Genomic DNA, 21,160 nt, shown 5'->3' on the forward strand with positions numbered 1-21,160 from the left:
AGAGGAGGGTCTGCAACTCAAAGAACCCTGTCTAACTCTCCTGTCACTTACACCAGTTTTACAGTAGTGTAATTTCATTGAATTCACTGAGGTTATTCCTGGTTTAAGTGAAAGGAGGATCTGGCCTGGAGTGTTCAAAGCATCTATTCTTATCGTAAAAGGCTTCCAGATGATCTTAACTGCAGAAATAGGCTTTGGCTTGGGTTCCAGGTAATTTAGAGGGTTAAATTATCACCAGCAATACAAACTACATTCAGATATAGAAATGAAGCCAATTCTGACACTTAAATGCAGTTGTTATTCATTCACAGCAGCCTGCTTCACTTAAGAAGTAGGTAGCTGCACTCTGAACCCACTGGTGCTTCTTGGTGGACTTCAAGGGTAAATCTAAACAGAACTCATTACAGTCATTAAACCTGGAAGGAACTTTTATTTAAGTTGAGAGTTTGTTGTGGCAAAAGTATGGAAGACCGTTGCAAGGTCTGTATCTGAGAGGAGATGTTAGAGTTTCTCATCTAGCATATTGGGTAAAATACACAGTGGGCCACCCCTATCTGAGACCATAAGTCTCATGTGGAAGGTTATAGAGGACTCCCAGGCTACATACTGTTTTGGTTAAAGGTGATTATGTAGTACACCCTCAATAGAAGTTGCAAACCCCTCTCTCATCCTCATATTCAAATGGAATGTAACTCCCTCCAACAAGAAGAAAAGGAGTACTTGTGGCACCTTTCTCACCTCCCCTTCCCCCTCCCCCTTTTTTGGGGGGTGAGAGTGAGTTTGCGGGGGGGGGGGGGCGGAGGGTGAGAAAACCTGGATTTGTGCTGGAAATGGCCCAACTTGATTATCATACACATTGTAAGGAGAGTGATCACTTTAGATAAGCTATTACCAGCAGGAGAGTGGGGTGGGAGGAGGTATTGTTTCATGGTCTCTGTGTATATAATGTCTTCTGCAGTTTCCACAGTATGCATCCGATGAAGTGAGCTGTAGCTCACGAAAGCTTATGCTCAATTAAATTGGTTAGTCTCTAAGGTGCCACAAGTACTCCTTTTCTTTTTGCGAATACAGACTAACACGGCTGTTACTCTGAATCCCTCCAACAAGAATTACTTCAAACTTACCTGGGTTGAGAGGTAGCCTGTTTGCTTACATTAGGATCCCTATCTCAGTTACACAATGGGAGTGTAATGAGATTGTAGAATCTAGGTTTAAAAAAAACTGAGTGAGTCTTGCTAGCAGATAGATGCTGCAGCCCAAAACATTGCATGATATCCCTTTAGTGGCTTCCCGTACACATGGAAACTTACAGAACTTTACCTGCAAGAGCCCTCAAGGATGATGAGTAGTTGACCCAGCACTACTCCTTTAGCATATTTTGAAGAGGAAGGAGCAATTCCATTGAAGGTCCATTCTGACAACTCTAGCAAATATCCACAGGGTAGTAGATCATGGTCATCGGTATTAGAAGCTGTTGATGGATATACAGAATAATCATGGGCTCATTACCCTTGTGCACGAATAAAAGGAAATAACCAACTATAAAAATCACTACATTCTCAGTTTTATACCCAGAAGATATTAAAAAAATGGCTAATAGCTACAGGCCAGAGTATCAAAATATCTGAAATGCCCATGAGAGGCTCATAGTCCCATGTTTTGAAGTATCTAAGTACTTGTGGAATACTTATTAAATTTCGAGCCAGAACTAGTTGTGGTTTCATCTTGCAGTTCTATTCTGTCCAGTTCTGATTTGAGCCTTTTCAAGTGACCACAGACAAAATAAAAATGGTCACAGACTTACACTGGTGTGTTTTTACTGCTATTTAGGGCCAGATTATGCTCCTCCTAAATCACATTGGACAGTAGTTGCTCATGTGACTAGTCCCTGGTGAGGTAAATAACTGCTCACTAGTGTGAGTAAGAGGGTCACAATACAGCCTTTAGTGATCTCCCCTGTCCCAGGCCCATTTTGTTACCAATTGCAGGGAAGACAATTTTGAGTGGGTATTGTGAGGAAAATACATTAAAGATTGTGAGGCACTCAGATACTACAGTATTACAAATAAACAGATGAGCAATTTTGGGGTGAAACTTCCAGTTGCAGAGGAAATAATTCCCCAAGATGTTTCTTAAAAGTACTGTGTATTTTCTGGCTCTCCACTCAAAATAATCAGTGATGAGACAAGCAGGAAACACAATGAAAATAATACAAGGAAACCTTTTCATCAACACCCATCCCTAAAGCTTCATCCAGCAAGTCATTGTTTTGCTTTTCTAGGGGACTGTTCACAACACAGCCAATGTGGGAATCTCTGATTTTAAACCAAACCAATGAATAATTTTTTCAAACTGACATAAGCATGTTAAGTATTGCCAATTTCACCTCTATTAAAATATATCTTCTTTTTAAAGAACTGCATGTTTATATTACAAGCTCCCTATCTCCCTCTCTCACACACACATACATGCGAGCACATGCTCTTCATTGCATATACTGGATGTGAGATAACTCAATGGATACCAGCACAATGTGACAAACACAGAGATTGTTTATGTAATGCATCAGTCCATAGCTGAGTCTTTAAAGTATTATTTTGAATTGATCCAATAATACTCGGGTACACCAGCCCTTTGCATTATTGAGCCCTCAGATCTCTCTTCTTGGAGTAAAATAATGTTTTACCAATATTTTAATATTTTAGCTTATAAGGGGGGAATTGGCTTGCTTTATGTTTCTAAGATGAACTGGCCTTAACTGTCCCTTTGAAAATGTTTGCAACCCTTATTCTGATTTGAAAGGAAATATGAAAAGGAGTCTAATTAACCTTAAGGAGTGTAAATCACACAACACTGTATTTGTTTAAGTAGTCAGAGTTACGTGATAGGGAGGAGGCAGGATATCCTAATCATCAAACCACTTTCCCCTATAATTATGGGCCCTAATCAGCACATTGTGCTCACTCTTTACTCAAGCAAATCTCTCACCAGTGTCAATGGGAGTTTTGCCTGAGGAAGGACTGCTATCCTGGGCCCTGCAGCAACGATCACACCATGATCTCTGTATGTATTGTGAGTGCATAGATAGAAAAGAAGCATCAGAATTCACCCTAACACTAGTTTCCTCTGTATTAAACTAAACAGTTTATTAAATGTGACAGGCATTTTCAGGGATTTCTCAAAGCCTTGGCTATTGCTGCTATCTGCCTACAGGAAGCTGGGTTTACCAATATGGACCAGGTAGCCTCTCCCCTCTGCACCACGTGGATAATGGCGAGCATGCAAAATAATGAGACAATACTGATGTCCATTGTGGATAGGGATGCCTCTTTAAAACCTTAGCTGATGTTTCTAGGTTGCTTCAGCTCCACCAGTGCAAGCATGGTGGAAGCCCTCGAGTAGGACGGCTGCTACTGGCATTTTAAGCAACCTCTCACCTAACTTGCTCAGGGCAAGTCTAATCAGCGTGGTGCTGAAAATGGCTGTCAGAGATCATCCACATTGATTCCCAATGTTGTTTATACCCGTGGAGCTTAATTGGTGCTAGCAATGGTGGCATTTTTTAAAAAAAAGATCCCTAGTGTAAGCAAGTGTATTGACTTCAGTAGTCTTGCTCCAGATTTACAGTGGTCCAACTGAGAGAGAAAACTAGCCCATTTACTCCAGAAGATCTGCCATTCAGCCTAACTGAATAACTAGACATAAAATTCAAGCCCAAAGTTTAGTTATGAAATTACTTTTCAGCCTCTGAAGAACATAGTAAATCACATAGGCTATTCATGTTTATTTTTTCACTACTCAGCACAACTACAGTAGGAGTCATCTGTATCCCTAATAAGAGAATAGAATAAAATAATTAAAAAAACATTACTCTGTCTTTGCTCTTATTTCTGGTGGGAAACAATGCCTTTGACACCCACCTATCTAAAATTGCAAAGCAAACTTCTCCCCAGAGGCATGTACATGTGCAACCACCATTGACTGCAATGACAGGTAAATAAATACGTATACCTGAGAAAAGACTTCATCCCTCATTACAATATATTGTTCAACACTCACATTTTCACACACACACACACACTTCAACTACAGGCAGAACAATGCTGTCCTCCTTGAGGCGCTGCAGTGACTTTTTTTTCCCTGCCATTGTCTGTTGTTGCTTTCTTGAGCAGCTGCTTTGACATATTGTGATATTTCTTTCTCTCAGCTTCTTTTAAAAAAAAAACAACAAAACCTCCTTTTTCCTAAAGTTGAAATTTGGATTATATTTGCCCATATCTGCACATTTTAGACAACTTGATGTAGATATATTTACTTAGACCAAACTTTGGGTGTCCAAAATTAGGCTTTTAAATTCATATTTATCCACCTAAATAGAGATGTCTTTTTTTCAGATAGTGCCAAGCACCCATGAATCACGCTGAAGCCAAAGGGAAATACAGGTGTTCAGCAACTTTCAAAATCAAAACACTCTTATTTATTATTCCCTTCTATATTGATGCAAGTAACCTTCTTCTTTGCTGATGCTTTGATGTTCTCTCCTTCTTTGTTGATTCTGGTTACTCCATGTTGATGATTTTTTCTCCTTGCACTCCATTAATGCACTGTTGCTATCAGTAGAGTTTACTGATCTAAGAAGTGGATAGGTTGGGATTGTTTCGTGTTGCTGTCATCAACGACAGTAGAGCCGTTGGAAGGACTGGAAGGGAGACTAGGGAGTACTAGAAGGGGAGCTCCTTTAAGTGACTCCCATGAACCTTTACAGCAACACTTTCGTAGTAAAGCCAGTGTACATCTTCTCCTTATCACATGCACTTTACTTACAAAGAAGATGATGAGGTTCCTTGGCTCTCAGTAGGGTGCTGGTGAAGAAGAATACAGTAGGCTAGTCCCTGTAGAAATGTATTGCTTGCTTGTTTACTGACCTCCTCCAGCCAATAAGACAGGCTGGTCATTAGTTGAGAAAAAGTTTAAAACAAGAAAAAAAAAACAGTTTTCAGAGTAGCAGCCGTGTTAGTCTGTATTCGCAAAAAGAAAAGGAGTACTTGTGGCACCTTATAGACTAACCAATTTTTTGGGGGGTGTGTGTGGCAGGGGGGGGAAGGAAGCAATCCCAGTTTTACACCCAACTGTAAAATTAGTGCTCCCACTGAAGACAGTTGGTTTATAAGGCTGAATTTGTTCTTCAGTATTAAAGTTCCATGGTGTAATGAATGTCCTGTGTGTCCCATATATTTCTAGTCATGTCCCAAATGTCCTGTATGTATCTAGTTGCTATTGAGATGTTTGCTAAATAATTACACAATAAAAAAAAGTTACTTTCCTAGTTATTGACTGAGAGAGTGATGAGTCAGTTATAATAGATGCAAGTGAAAACTTATGACTGATTTTTGAATGAATATGCAAAACCAGAATAACACAATCTCTTTTAGTAATCCAGGACTTCAAGTCTGGCACTATGGTGCCAAAAATAAAGCCTGTGAAACTGAATTCATATCACCGTAGATATCAAATTCCAGGAAAGCAGCTTAAAGTACAACTTGTATCTTACTGACCTGTTTTCTATTGTTAATCTGAGTTTGCTCCTGGAACTGCTCTTTAATAGATAATGCCCACTTTTCAATAATACCTAATCAGTTTTCCTTTCTCTGATGATAAATTACACTAGCCCAGTGTATTATCAGTGACTGTAAGAGAATGTGTTTTTATATATATAATCTCATTAGAGTAACAGTTTCCTAAAGAGTACTCCCAAGGAAGAAGAGCCCCAAAAAGTTGATTTAATTTGAAATCAAGGACAAAAGGCATGCCATTAAGGCACCCAGTGGTGTTAAGTAAATTGGCTTATTGTAGGACTTCATTTCTGTCGGAAAATTAAATGAATTCAAAGTATACATTTTGTGTGTTTATAGACTTACTGTTCTCACAGCGAGGGAGATCAGATTCTTGCTTTTGTTATTGCTATTAACAATTACTTCTAAATATTTGTACTTATTACAATTTAAGAAAACGTGACACAAACTTTGTGATTTAGTTATAATATAGTATTGAAGACAGAGGGTAACTGAGACAATCCCAAATTTTCAGTCTGCCTCTTCACACTTTGGATCACAGTTCTGTCCCAATCTTAATATTATTGACTGTGTCCAATTACTAGATAACTGTAAAGTCTGTGTGGTAAGAAATGTCTTTATATACCTTCTGCAGTGCCACATACATCATCAACACTTGATAAATTACAGTAGCATTATTATTTTTTAACTTAATAATGGCAAGTGATAATTTTCTAAATATATAGACATATTTATGTAAAAAGTCAACTTTCCCTCTTTGTTTACTCATTTTCTTTTATGTTTAAAAGGTCTGTGTTCAACACTACTTCCACTGAGCTAAAAGGATCAGTTCAGATTTACATAGGTGTAACTGAGACCAGGCAATGGCCTTTAGTATTGAATAGTATATTAGGAGATTTAAGTCTAATACCTTATTACATGGGCTGAGGTAGGTAGGTTCTGGTGCTGGAAAATTTCATTGCTCTGGTTTGAATAGGCAAATATCAAAAGGAGTGTGGTGATTCAGATAGAACCCATATCCAAATCAAAGTTCAGGGAGCTTAGATAAAAGGCTTCAGTTCTGTCCTGTCTTCATTGTGGGTATATCCAGGTGTTTTATTTTTTCAAAAATGTAATTGGTCATCGTTTGGATAGAAGGTTCTGGTTTTGTCCATTTTTGTGACTTTCGCTCGTTTTACGTAGACTTTTCATTACCAAAATCGACAGGCCAAGTGTAATGATTATTTTAAGTGTTGATCTGTTGTGATAAAATATCCCTCCACTCATGCTTTTAATAGTCACATTAAAATGTTGAAATATTAGAAACAATGATTACATTTCATTGGTTAGTGATGGCTGCAGGTCAGAATTATACGTGAGGCACCTTAATTCCCACTGCATCAATAGCTGCCCATGTACTCATTCACTAAAGGCTCTTTTAAAAGTGCCCTCCCTGCTCTTCTGTGATTGATAAGTAATTTCACAAAATATAGGGACTTCCTCAAGTCCTGCTGCTACTGCTTTGGGGCACCTTACAGAGGTTTGCATTAACATAGCCTAGGGCTCTGGAGTAACTGTCATACATGAATCCTTCATATTGAAGATGAATGCACTATGCTGGTTGTTTAATAGCTGTGAATGGAACAGAATTGGGATGAGGGACATTTCATACTTTAATTTTATCTTATTTTTCTGAGTGGGACAATTCCTGTTGGAAAACCACTACAGGTACTAAAGTGGGTAATTTGACTTCTCTGTCTGAACAGAATCATTAGTAAGACACTACAAAATTCATAGTCATGAATTTTACCCTGTACTAAACCAATTTCATGGGGGGAGACCAGGATTTCTCAAATTGGGGTCCTGACCCAAAAGGGAGTTGTAGGGGAGTTGCAAGGTTATTTTATTTTATTTTTAAGGTTATTTTAGGGAACAGAATTGGGATGAGGGACATTTCATACTTTAATTTTATCTTATTTTTCTGAGTGGGACAATTCCTGTTGGAAAACCACTACAGGTACTAAAGTGGGTAATTTGACTTCTCTGTCTGAACAGAATCATTAGTAGGACACTACAAAATTCATAGTCATGTAATTTTACCCTGTACTAAACCAATTTCATGGGGGGAGACCAGGATTTCTCAAATTGGGGTCCTGACCCAAAAGGGAGTTGTAGGGGAGTTGCAAGGTTATTTTAGGGGGCGCATGGCATTGCCACTCTGACTTATGTGCTGCCTTCAGAGCTGGGCAGCCAGAAAGCGACAGCTGTTGGCCAGGTGTCTAGCTCTGAAGGCCGTGAGGGTGGCAATATCAGACCATGCCATCCTTTCAGCTGCGCCGCTGCTGGAGGTGGCTCTGCCTTTAGAGCTGCGCTACTGGCCAGCAGCCGCCGCTCTCAGGCCACTCAGCTCTCAGGCAGCACCACCAGCAGCAGCAGTGCAGAAGTAGGAGTAGCAGTACCGCAACCCTACAGTAACCTTGCAACCCCCCACCCCCACCCCACAACTCCTCTTTGGGCCAGGACTCTGATAATTACAACACCATGAAATTTCAGATTTAAGTATCTGAAATAATGAATTTTTTGATATTTAAAATTCTATGATCATGAAATTGACCAAAATGGACCGTGAATTTGGTGGGTCCTGCAGCCTGCAGGCTGCCCACCATTGACCTAGACTGAAACAGGATATATGGTATTAATCAATCAATCCTCTCTTGTCCTTAGGGTTTGAACGGAGTTGATGCACAGACTGTTTTATCTAAAATTTCAAGTCACTTTGCAAAAAGCTGAAGGAGGGAAAACTCCTCAACAGTGCCTGGCTTCCTTCCACTTACTTCCTGAATGACTTAATTGTCAAGGCTGTAAAAACTTGTGCTTTATCAGATTTCACGGGTCTACAGCAAGGATGACCCCATCATGTTTGCCCATTGTCTGATTGCTCATCCGTTTACTCACAACTGTCAAACAAGTAATAGGTGGTGGTCCAATGGGCTGGTACTTCCTTTTCACTTCCAGATGTACTGATAAAAGTTTCTTTGCTTGTAGGTTTCTTAGGATTTTAGGGGTACTCAGAGCATAGCTAAAATTTTCCCCAGGTCATAAATAAAAATATAGCAGCAGTGTTAGAAAAAGGCTCTAAAGAAAAAAGTTCTTAAATACAAGATTTTTTTAAATATAAATTTTACTTCAGGTTCATTATAGTTTCATATCCTTCCTGAATAATAATAAAACCTATAGTAGTGATTTTTGTCTTGTTATTAGTAGAATATCAGCTGCAATTCAATGTATAACCAGAGCTTAATTTTGAAAAATAAAACAGCAGAACCATGCTTACTTAAAAAAAAAAACCAAAAACTAACACCTCTAAAATATTCTCCTAAATATAACTGTAACTTGTCCGCTGTGTGTAGCTATTGTGGCACTTGGTTGAGTGGCACAGTCTCTAACAGATGTTGTGCTAACCTCAACCAATAAAGGGTTAAGAATTGTACATGATTATAAATACACACAGATAGCTCTAAGTATCTGTATATCTTGCTTAGTGTTTGAAAATCCATTGTGAAGTCCTTACTCTGGTATTAGAGGGTGGGGTGGGCTGTGCCCAGAAAAGAAGGAAAAGGGTGTATGCTGTGCCTTGGTTGATAATTCATGCCAGAGTTCGCAAGATGAACATTTTATGCACTGAACAACATTGACTTCTATAGCTGATTGGTTGAATGTAGCTATAGGATATGTCAGGCACTTAGCAGCTTAGCAGCAGCTTTGCTGTGAATTGCTCCCAAAGGACTCAATCTTCCAAGTGGCACTGTGCCTTCAATTTACACTGATGTCAATTGGAGTTAAGAATGCTCAGCACATCCAAGAGGCAGCTTGCAGGGCTTGACTAATACTGAGGAGGGGACTAGCCAGCTCTCTGGAGACCTCGGTACAATTTGATGCTGTGAGTAGTAGTTAGTGTTGTGAAAATTAACTTGTGGAAGATATTGTAGATGGGGACAAATAATCAGGTGGGTGACCTGTGAAAGGGAAAGCTGTGAAATGAAAAAAAAAATCTTTTAGGTATAAAAAATAAAAGAAATTCTAGAGAAATAAATGTATAGTTTGTAAAATTGTGCAAACGGAGAATTAGGATAAATGGATGACCTGCTTTTGGCAGAGCTAACGCATTATTTAATTAATGCATGTATTTGGTGTCTCTGGCACCTGACCATATTCTCGTGATTTCCCAACATTTAAAGTACACAATTCAAAAATCTGAAAATTTTCAGTACAATATTTTGACTCAAAGTTTTCAGTTACTGAACTCTCCCACAAACACTGAAGTCACTTTACCCACTGATATCATGAAACTCCACCTTTCCACCTGGAAATTCCACCCATTCACCTATAAATCCCCAATCTTTCTGTGTATGCCCACGAGGAAAAATTTAGCTTTGATGTGAACCTGACATCTGTTGAGACAGGATGACAGATCGGATGAGTAATCAGGGAGTGAAACTGGGACTGGCTGGGCAAGGAGGCTGGGGCCCAAGAGCGAGGGAGACCGACTGAGACTGGGTGAGGTGCCTGGCGAAAACAAGTCTGGGAGTGAGTGACAGTTGGGGAAAATAGTGGCATGAGGGGAACAGGGAGTTAGTGGGGGTTTAGAGGAGACAAAATGGATAAAGCCAGAGGGAGTGACTGGGAGAGAAGGAAATGGGAAGGACTGGGAGCCAGTGGAGGCAGGTTTGGGGTAAGGAGCTGGGGATATTGCACAGGCAACCTTAATTCTGGCTTTTCCTAACTTCTACATGTTTTTCTATTTAAACTGCATGTTTTTTTTAACATAGGATTTTGTATGTAATTCTATAGGGAGCACACAACAGATGTACTCCTAGATTTGATGATATTTGAGCTTCTGGTTAGATTTCTAAGATGCTGACTTTAACCTATAAAACTAGAAATGGCTTGGAAGCAGCCTACCTGAGAATCACCTTCTTTCCCCATGATTGTTTCAATTGCAGTGAGTAGACACATGAATGACACATTCCTTTTGATTAGGGATTGTTGAAAATTTCCTACAAAACCTTTTTTTTACAAAATGAACATTTTTTTGTAGGATGTATATGCATTCCTGAACAGTTTCAATTTTACATCTTAAAATCTGAAAATGTAAAAGTTTTCAGTTGCTGAAAAATGGGAGGGAAACGGTTTTCATTTTTTAGATGAAAAGTTGAAATTTTCTGCTACAACTTAAACAAACAACCCCCAAACAAACCTTTTTTTCCTCATGTTCAATTAAATTTTCCACAGAGAAAAAGAAATACCTTTCCAACTAGCTCTATCCTTGACAATAATAGAAAGGATGCTTCTGCCTGGACTTTCCTCATAAGGGCCCCAGGACTCTGGAATGCCCTGCTACCTCTGGTCTGAAGTAGTCAGATTTGACTACTTTCAGGGGACGCCATAGAGCCCAATTGTTTTACCTGGCCTTTGAAGAGGAGTAAGGGGATTGAGAAAAAGGCCAATATATGAGGGGTTGGTAATATCTGAGTTTGTTTTGAAGCTTGCTAGAAGAGGCAAGCTAGTTGCTTTGTGTATTGTTTATAGAATTTTGAAAAATTGGTAGGGAAATTGGAGCCTGTAGATGGGTACTTCTTTTAATGTATTTCTAATTTGAAATAAATATTCTCATTATTACCCTGTGCTCCCTATATCTGCTGTATCCATTTGTTGTCTCTCATCTTCTACTTGGTCCCTATGCCAAAGGCTTACTATTTTTGCCATTTGTCAGTGTGATGGGGTGTATCAGGTCCTTTGAGGTCCCCTCCTGGATGCCTCAAGATCCTATCACACCCCATCCCAGAAAGGAGCAGTGGAAATCAGTCCTCCGAGCAGCCTAGAGAGACTGCATGGGATGCAGCCAATCAGAGGGTCTGCAGGCAGTAGCCAACCTGGACCCAGCGGTCAATGTAATAGCTGTAGTGCAGAGCAGAGAGCAGTTGCTGCCTGGAGCCAGAGGAGTTAACATAGTGCTTCTGGATGGCTGAAGGACCTGCAGGACCTCAGGCAGAGCAGTTGCTGGCAGGGACCAGGGGAGCAAGACTCAGCCAGGAAAAGACCCTGAGGTTTGAAGATTGAGGGACTATCTGTTAGCCGAGTTAGGGCTGAAGGAAGACCAACCAAGGGGTACTGGGATAGGCCTCCTGTTGGATGTATACCCCAGAAGGAGTTAATCTATTTTTTGTTTCATATACAGACTGTGTGAGACTTGGTCAGAGGTCTGAATTGCTGAAGATTCACTACAAGGTAGAGAGAAAGGGCAGGCACCCTCACTCAGCCAAGGGGGTGCTCATGAGAGGTGGATGCCACCCCATTGCAGTCAGTATGGTGTCTAACACAATGGGCTCCCTATGAATTTCCATATTATTGTTAAATAATAGTCCAGGAGTTCTGGCTTCCATCTGCTCTAAAAATTAGACTTTGTATTATCTGAAACTTCTGAAGTGGTACTACTAGTTATAACACTCATGGTATTTGTAGTTACTTTTTTTTTCTTAAGAGACAAAACATACTTCAACATAATTATGACAGATTAATCTATGTCTGTGCACATATCAAATTATACACTCTATTTTGTTTTGTGAATGCCATCTTAAGTGTAAACTAATTTGCCTTCACTGTTTTCTTTTTGCCTCCATCTCGGATTGCAATTCAGGGAAGAGTCTCATTTCTCTAAGAGGGTGTATGGTGATTGTTGTGGTGGTGGTGGCGGCAGCTAGAAGAAGGATCTGTGTTCCAAGAGGATGCTGAGAGCCAGAGACCTGGCTTAGATTCTGCTCAAACCAAGCCATGCTAAGAGTACATGGGGTCCATATGGTAGGTTAGATCCAAGTAAAGCAACCTGGTGAATGGCGAGGAGGTGGGGCTCATCCAGGATTGTAACACTAACTATGTGGGGTATTAAATCAGTGGACTTTGACAAAATATATTATTATTTATTTATTTTGTAGAGCAGAAACATGTTTTGTCTGTTTTGGAGAAAAAAGAATATATAAGAGCTGCATTCCTTACTTCTGCAAACTGCATATTCACTTTTTAGTTGGAGTCTTTCAGCTGAATAAAGCTAGAAGATTTGGCCTGTGGTGCTGATGAACCATTTAAAATATGAGCACAGATGATTTGGTAATGGAACTGATATGGGGAATCTCACATAACCAGTATATTTCAAAATTCGATCTCTGTTGATCGGTAGCATCATCCAGTCTCAGTTAGAGGTTTTAGATGTTCTGTGTGAAACTGTCTTGACCAATTGCAATTTGGATCCATGCCTTTTGTGGCTAGTGGAAAAACAATTGAGAATGTCTGGGCCTGTTGTTAATGGGGATCATAAAAGCTGACTCGAGGAAGGGCAACTTGTCAGCAGCCCTCAGATAGGTAGTGGTGTAGTTCCTCAAGAAACTGTCTTTCCACTAAATGTCATTGGCAGCTATTGCCCTATTGCTAATCTATTTTTTTCATGGTAAACATCATTGAGAAATGTGGTGGTAGGCCAACTCCAACAGCACCTGGCATCCTTTGATTCTTTCGATACTGATAAATTAGGCTTCGGACCAGGAGACTACATGGAAATGGCATTAGTCTCTGGGGTCAATTTAGTATCTCGTTGTGGCAATGAACAGAGAAATGAAATCTCCTTGCTAGTATATCACTCATAGACGTTTTAGCAGCATTCAATATCATAAACCAAGAAGTGGTCATGGATATGGGATTACTGTAAAGTGGTTCCATTCATCCTTGTCAGAGAGTTCTCAGAGGTAGTTATGGGCAGTCACTCTTCATCCCCTAAGCCCACAGCTGCAGAATGGCACAGAGATCAGTCTTATCTCTCCTGTTCAACATGTATCCGAAGCTGCTGCAGAAGATCCATGAACTAGCATAGGTTAGTGTCATCTGTGTATTCCAAGACTTATTTTCATTTGATTCAGATGGAGCTGTTTCCTTTCTTTCCAATTATTTGGTAGAGATAAGGACCTGGAGCTAGCCAGCTCCTTTCAAATGAAGACATTGCCACAATCACACTTCTTTGATACCTCTTTGCTAAACTACTTCATTGTAGTCTAACTGGAACTAACTGTGAAGCATGCTTGGAAGCTTCAATTAGTGCTAAAATTGACTGCCTGCCTCTTATGGAAAGTGATCCAGTGAAAACATAATTACACCTGTGTAATGATTTAGGAAATCTGTACGTGCAGCTTATGAATTCTGGTTCATATTATGAAGTTGTTGCTATGAAAAATTGCTGTATCATGAACCTCTATGTGGATTCCTCTATTGCTGATTAGGTTATGTCATGTCTTCCCCAGACTGAGAACAATAGGGAGTACTTTGCTTTGACCACACAATAGTTATGCTAAGAAAGGTGCCTGAGTTGGGAAACCAGTTCGGTCAGCTTGGTCTGTAGGAAGTGTAGCAAGTTGAAAGTTACAGCAGAACAATGGGTGATAGGACATATAACCTAGAAAAACTTGAAGAGAGATAGGAAATTTTGGCTGGAGAAAGGAATGGGATGTACTGGTCAAGTTTAGAGTAGCAGAGTTGGGAGACAAGGTTTAATATTTCAGCACAGAAGTGATGCACTGCAACAGAAAGCTGCTGCTCAGCCCCAGATCCTGACCCCAGCCCAAAATATGCTGTAGAGTGGTGAGGAAACTGAGTCAGGGAAATTTGTGTAGGATTTATTATTTTTGTGCTAGTAACTGAAAGTCCATGCTGTTGCACAGGTGTAATTCATGAAGTCACATGCGTGAAATGGCTGAGAACTTAAAAATTGGATAGTAACAGATCATGAAACACAACGATGATTCAACCTAGTGATATTCTGAACAAAAAGAGCTCCCAAAAATACTGCTGCTGTTTCCATTACCGACTCAAACACTTCAGGCTTCAAAGTCACACAGACTGACATTTATGGAATGTTGTTATATAGATATGTAGTTTCTCATATGATTAAAAATCAGTGGTGTATTCAAGTCCTTTGCAAACTGTCTCTTAGTGGTTTTAGGTACAAAAGCTGAACAGTCTTGAAGATATAAACCAGAAGGCTCACCCCAGCAGGTGCAGTTCTGAGAGTGGGTTTGTTTAAGCTGTGGGGGAAATCTGAGAGGCTAGCGCTGATTCCAAGTGCTGGGCAGTTGGCTGCATGGTATAAGCTCTCAGTATCGAGTGCCCAATAGAGGACCTGCACTTCGAAAGTGTGCTTGGAGACCCGAGCACCAGCCCAGCATGTAGGCTCTGTTTAGACTCCGGATGCTTAACACATAGTATCCAGCAGCTGGGTCCTCTCTCAGTAGTCTGGTGTCATGACTGGGATGTGGGTGGTGTGACCTAGTGGTCAGCGCAGGAGTTGGGAGTCAGACTGGGTCCAATACCAGGTCGTCAGCATCTGAGACAGGCCAAGGGCAAACTGAGAATCCGGTTTGGCAGGCAGGATCAGTTTACCAGGAGGTCAGCAGCAGGCAGGAGGAACAGGTATCATAATGGAAGCAGTCCAAAGCAGGGAGAACCCAGTTGCATGGACAACTTCCTCTTCCTGTGCTTGGCTTAAATAGCATCTGGGGACCAATCACGACCCCTGGGATTCCATCAATCAGATTCCAGAACTGCTAGAGTTCAGCTGCTATTCTAGCACATGTCAGCAGGTCACTGGGTGGCAAGTTGGGGCTGCCTAACTCTTAACAGCCTTGTGGACTAGGGTTTGAGACCCACAGTCCCTGACATCTGGCAAGTGGCCAAGAAGAGGTGGTCAACTGGAGCTGTGAAAATCTGTGATCCACATACAGCATTAGCTATCATCACCTGATGGGTGAAATTCAAGTTGTTGGTTACCATAGACAGATATGTATTGACCAGATTGTGTGGCCCTGTGATGAGGTGTATAATCCCTGTCTGGATGCAGTAGGGTTTGGAGGAGGCAAGAAGTGGACCAGATGCGATGAGTTCTAACTTCTCTGTGAGGAGGCTCTATTTCAGAGAATAGAGGTTACAAGAGTTTGGAGAAAGCTCTTCCTAAGATCCCCAAGGAAACAGCTCTCAAGCTGAAGGACCCGGCAATGGGTTGAGTCAGGAGCAAAAGGCGCAGAACGTGGATAGATTGAACTGCTGACTGTTTCACTAGAGAGGACTGGCTGGAGAAAGCCGACTTCTTTGATTACTTTTGCTTTCTTTGGACTGTGCTGCAAAAAGCACCAATGAATTGCTGCTGAACTGAGGCCTCTAGGACTAGGGGGCAGGGATAGCTGTTTGGCCATGAATCATGTACAGGTAGCAAGTGGGAGAGAATAACCATCCCCATTTTGAACTTGGAAGAAAGGTTTCTTAAATGGACAGATCCTGTTGAAGGAGACCCCACTGAAATGGTCCTTTTCTCATCCTTACTCATGATGAGTAGTACTTTGTGAGGATTCACTGTATTTTCAGTGGGACAGCTCACAAAGTAAAATTAGTTGTTACTTCACTCGTTCTTAAAAGGTTTTGCTCTCCCAGTTTAATTTGCAGAAAAATAAACCCAAAGACACTGATCTAGCTCACTGAACAGAGAACACGAAGATGACTTAGGAAACACTGTTGTGAACAGGAAATTGCAAATCATATGAAAGTGATAAAACAGATGTAGTATACCTCTTCCTTAGTCCATTGGAGATAACTGACCTGGATGACGTATTGCAATCTAGAGCCAGATCCATACTGAATTCTAACCTATGCAGCCAGTATGACTTGGGAAGCCATCACTCTACCACCCCAGCTACATTCTACTTATGCCCCCAGTCTCATGGAAACTCAAGTAATATTGACTGTTTATATTTTGGGCTAAATTCTAATCTGTTTCTCCATTGCTGTATTGCACTGTGCGTGAATGAACAACTTAGAGACACAACATAACAAGTAATGGTTGGAGTATTGAAGAATATACTGTAGAAGTTATGGTCCTAAACTGACCACTGTAGCCTCTGAATATCTAATATGTAGTGATGAATATAAGTTCTATCTAGTCATGATTAAGAGATGCTTATGGAAAAGATATAGCCCAGAGCAACACGTTTTTAAATAAGATATTTTGGATCTCTCTACCTCAGACACATCTTTTAGCAATGTAGCCAGATACACAGTTAAAAATGCATTGACTTAAGGGAAAAACATTATGTAGTAAGGGCAGGGAAACAATAATACCTTTACTGCCAAAATATACTTATACTGGGTGGGTGGTTGGCTCAGATGGTCCTGAACATTTTAAGTCCATTTTTCCTGTAAATTCCCTGTAGCACTTTATTTTTTAGTTGATACCATAGCTAACCTGTCTCTAAGGCAACTATGCTTGATTTTATTAACTTGTAAGACAGAAGATCATAAAGCATACATCATGCATGTGCAGGGACAAGAGACTTCTATAAGGAATTTGGGCAGTGTCTATGAGATTCTTCGTTTCCATCTCACCTCCCAGCTCTCTGCAGTTGCTCATAAGACCTATTCCTGCAGCTCTCACTCAAATGAGTAGTTTTAGTTGTTGCACAAGTAAATGCTTTAGAGTTAAATAGAAAGGTATACAGTATCCTGTTGGGGGGAAAAACACAAAAAATGGAGTAAACAACATAGTTTTGGGGACTTGAATGCTCACAGGATAAATGGAGGTAACTCATAGGTTTGAATCCTTACCAAGCAGGTATTATCTAGAAACCTGACTGCATATAAGTGCTAAGATCTGAAAGAGTGAGGAAAGTTCTGATAAAACCCATGGACTCCATGAGACCCCCCTCTGAGCTGATTGGGGTTCTGGAACAACAGGTCAGATATTACTGGAATAAATGGTCAGTTTATGATGAATAACTAGATGATGGTCTCTTAGGTCATTATTCTTCCTGGCTTACACTGTGTTCTTCATTTTTCTTTACCTAATTTACACCTTGTGTAAGTGCAGGCTCAGGCCCTTAAGGTAATACTACTAACATGCATTTGCTCCACCAGCTAACTTCTCATACTTGCCCTATTGTGAAAGGAGGCTCTGCGAGATGGAAAGCAGAGTTGGGCTTTATGCTATTTTTCCTACAGTGGCTGCAGCTTTTCTTCCATTAGTGATCATACTGTAAAAATGTTTTGCTACTTTGTCACTGTATCAGAGGCACTAGGTCAAGTTGAGAGGTGATGGTTAAATTACATGTTGAATGTGTCTAAAGGAGTCAGTCTTAATGTAATTTATACACTGAAGGGATTACAAACTGGTGAGACTCTGTGCTTAACTTGCCTCTGAAGTTGGGGTCCTGTATTTTGTGCGTTAACTCAGGGATTTCTGGTAATAGTTAGCATTGACTGGAAAAACAATGCAGAATAATGGATTGGCAGTTTTTGATTACAATCAGGTTTTGAATACAATATTAAATGTTGTAATAAAATTTGCTGCCATGTGATAGTTGCTCTTTATTTCAGTGTAATACTAAACTCTGCCTGTCCCTTTTCCATTTTAATAGCTAGTGAGTGGCTCCAGCTATCATTTTTGTGACAAATTGAAATATAATTTGAGGAAAAGTTGAGTCTGTATGAAAATACTCTTTAATGCTTCCCAAGAAAATACAGTATCACTCAAAAGTTTATTTTTAGTCTGTAGGTTGTTAAATTTATTTGGAAGGCAGTGGTTGGATGCATATATTTCAATAGAAATAGGATCTTGTTGTTTAAAGATAAATTATCCATAAAAATGCAATCAAGGCAAATCAAAGAAAATTAAGCTTACAAGAGAAATTTTTGGTTTGGGCTTGATGAAAGATGCCACTACTATAATACAGAGCACTTGGAAAATACCATGCTTGTGAGTTGCCAAGCGGTCTTTGGAGTCATGGCTTTGTGGATAGGTTTTGAACACATGATGACACACAAATAGGAAGCCAGCTTCCTTGGAGGATATAAATTCCTTTTAACTTGAGAGACTGTTTTAACATGACAATATCACAGATAACTCTAAATGTTATCTTACACTTGATGTCTGTTTCACTGTTTAAGTTTTCTGTCTTTTTGATAAATGTGTTCTCCAGGGCTTATTGTGTGCTTGCATCTCCATTTATGCATGATTACAAATGCTGTTAGATTTAGTTTTGATTATACATTTACTTCAGCTTCCTTTGATTCACTGCCTTTTCTATTTGGTGTCTTGCCACAAGTCAGATATTACTGTAGACATATTTGAAAAAGCTGTTATAGATGATTAGGGTGGGTTCTTCTTTTTAAAAGGTTTAGTTGACAGATACTTCATTTAAATAAACAATTACAATGCAAGAAAATTATTTTTAAATAACTCATACCATTATTTCATACACCCAAGGAAGGACATCTTTCCATTACCTCTGTGTTGTTGCCTGACCAGCTTTTGGCAAATGGCCTGTCTAGAACTTGGTATTCCTCCACTTCAAATAGTTCTACCTAAAAAGTAGTCCAAAATATTTTTTTGTGCTTTCCATGTACCGTATATTGTGTCTTGTTCTAAATTTGTGCTGAAAAAAATCATTTTCATTTACACTTCAAGAGCCTTATTCTTCTCTCAATATTTTTACACCAATGTAACTCAGTAACTTTATTAATTAGGAATAGCTCCGCTAAAGTTCAGGTGAAAGAATAACCAGGCCTTTAACATATTTTCATATTCCCTAAGTTACTTTTCTAGACGTCCACATAGCATTATATTAACAAAACAGCTAAACGAGTTGATATAGCATTGTTATGAACCTCTGTATTTGTTCTCTTAAAACTTTGGGAAAAAAATTTTCAGGGTGAAGTTTTGATACACTTTGGTTTTAGTCTTAAAGAAATTTCCCCCCTGAGTTTGAATATATTTGGTTCAGAAACTTCCGAATTTTAAGAGCGCAATACAAATACATTTTAAAGGTTACAGCTCTTTTTTGTCCTGTGTAACTCAAATTCTGGTTTTTAAACCAATGTTGACAACTATTTAGTTTTTATAATGTAAAGTAGACAAGTAATTGGTTCTCAGTGTATTGATCTAAATTAGGCAAAATGGAGTTTCATGAAGATGTGTTTCTGCTTATAGCTGCCATTATGAATTCAATATTCTATATTTTTGAAGTCTTGGAACAAATGTTGAAGGCAAAAGACAGGAAATACATTATTCCATATTTTGCCTTTTTATTTTGTAGTAAGCAAATGGCAGGAAAATTGTTATTGCAGCTTTGATACTGGAGAGAGATGGAAGGAGAAACCAACCTTAAGAGCTTAATGTATAAAGCATACTTGCGCAACCTCACTGGACCTTGCAGCTCATGATTAGCACTGCTCACCAAACTTGATCAGTAGCAATAACCATTTGTAATTCATGTTGCTTTTGAATTTGTAAAGCTATGTAACAGAAGACATGAAATGAACAAGTCAGATTAAATTCATGTTTTACTTACCGTAGGCCATGGTCTGTCAAGGTTGGAGCAGTGTAATATGCTGGTAAGTGCGTCTTATCCCACTCTAATCATAGGCTCTTATCCTTTGCATGGGCCAAATACTGCTACTGGACAATAGTTAATTTAGTTCAAGGAGTAAATGTTTGTTTGCTGGTGCTGAAAGTAAGGGTTTTGTTCCTGATGATAGTACGTGTTGCATGGTGTAGCACATGCAACTTACTCTGGGCCCCATTCTGCAATTCTTCTGCCTGATTACCCCTCTGAAGCCAACTAGTGTGAGCAATGCATAATTTGTGTAAGTGCTACTCAACATAAATGTTGCAGTCATACCCTTTGCTATTAAAATTAGTTTAGTATTTACTAGGTTAGATATTAGTTTAGTATTTTAATTTAAAAGATTTTTGTTTACTATTTTGAGCTGTACTATATTTCTTTGATATAATGGAATCTTTTGCCTTTGTCATCAGATGAGGAAAGTCTTCATTTGACATTAATTTGTTTAGCTAAAATCTGAATTCCAACACCCGCCATTACCTCACCCAACTTATTCTTGCTGGCAAACTTCTATACTTTTGTGGTTTATTTTTGTTTGTGTTTAACTATTTATACACTATTAATGTTAGCTTTAGAAGTAAAAATTTAGCAGATCAGAGGGCTGCCATTGCTCCGCGAAGTGATCAGTGCTGAACATGACAACAGTATAGGTGGAGCTGGCAGTGATGTCTGTCGTTAAAGTTACCTAAAAGTTTCCATTACAAGTTCCAGTTTTCAATTGTTTATCACTTTGCCCTTTAACTATTTGGGCTGAAACTTTTCATGCCACATTTGTGCCTCAGAGTGATGATTTTTGCTAAAAAACAAACAAACAAACAAAAAAACCCAGTTTGTTTCTGGGAGAGAGACTATACATTGTTTTGCCATATGTGATGGAGTATACAAACCTCGCACTGGCCAGGAAAGGGTTAATATTCTGCTGTGGGCTCAATCAGCCCTTCTCCACTACACCTGCAATAAATATCAGGCTTGGAGACAGCAATTAAAAGGAAAGAGCACAGCTCTGTTGGAGGCTGGCTGGGAAGGAGAGAAGACTCCAGTTCTCACTCCACGATCAAAGCCTGGCTGGAACTGTTTGAGAATCTGCTGCCTGTCAGAGCCTCCTTCAGGGAAGGTAGACCG

General features: G+C 39.6%; 1 long non-coding RNA gene across 1 annotated transcript in view; it reads right to left on the minus strand.

Moving 5' to 3' along the window:
- LOC140910543 (uncharacterized) overlaps positions 1-19,784 on the minus strand; it is a 30,786-nt gene extending 11,002 nt beyond the window's left edge. Inside the window, exons 1-3 of the long non-coding RNA XR_012158641.1 lie at positions 18,881-19,784; positions 1,321-1,471; positions 1,125-1,205 (exon numbers count right to left, since the gene is read on the minus strand). This is a non-coding gene — a long non-coding RNA (uncharacterized lncRNA). The remainder of the gene's footprint in view (positions 1-1,124; positions 1,206-1,320; positions 1,472-18,880) is intronic.
- Between the last annotated feature and the right edge of the window lie 1,376 nt (positions 19,785-21,160).

Source organism: Lepidochelys kempii, chromosome 4, assembly GCF_965140265.1.
Source record: "Lepidochelys kempii isolate rLepKem1 chromosome 4, rLepKem1.hap2, whole genome shotgun sequence".
In the NCBI taxonomy this organism is placed as follows: Eukaryota; Metazoa; Chordata; order Testudines; family Cheloniidae; genus Lepidochelys; species Lepidochelys kempii.